Genomic DNA, 684 nt, shown 5'->3' on the forward strand with positions numbered 1-684 from the left:
TTTTGTTGTTATTATTATATCATGCTGTTTCAACTTCAACAGGATTTTTTTGTTTCAAATTAACAAGGTGAGTCAAATTCTGACATAAAACTTTATTGAAATAACATGTTACATGCAAACTGGTGTAGATATTCTACAAAGTGCTTCACAACTGATCTAAGTACACAGACAGTAAGACATTATAAATCGGATCATGAAAAAAAACAAAAAATATGTTTTTAATGAATAGATATATTAAAAATCGAAACAACATGCCTTTTAATAAACTACCCAATTCATTTGAGGTTGTCAATTCTCAACTCAAGGTCCAAAGAACTAGTAGTCTTAAATATTTTTATGATTATTTATATTAATCAAAATATTGTATTTACATAATAATATGTATATATGTAAATGAATACTAGCCTATGTCAATGCTTTTAGAATAGGTTCTACCATTTACATTAATTAAGTTATTATTTTACTAATTTACAAAATAAACACATATTTATATTATCATATATATTGTATTAAATATTACAATATTTCTACTATTTATAATTTGGACTTCCCTTTTCACCCTCCGTGTTAGTTAACATTATAAAGTACTCTTGAGGTGCGTGAGGAGAGTTTTAATTTGATAGTTGTAGCAGGAAGCCGTACTGTGTATCTTGACGGTGGTCTGTCTTACGGCTTGGACACGTT

Source organism: Anoplopoma fimbria, chromosome 18, assembly GCF_027596085.1.
Source record: "Anoplopoma fimbria isolate UVic2021 breed Golden Eagle Sablefish chromosome 18, Afim_UVic_2022, whole genome shotgun sequence".
In the NCBI taxonomy this organism is placed as follows: domain Eukaryota; kingdom Metazoa; phylum Chordata; class Actinopteri; order Perciformes; family Anoplopomatidae; genus Anoplopoma; species Anoplopoma fimbria.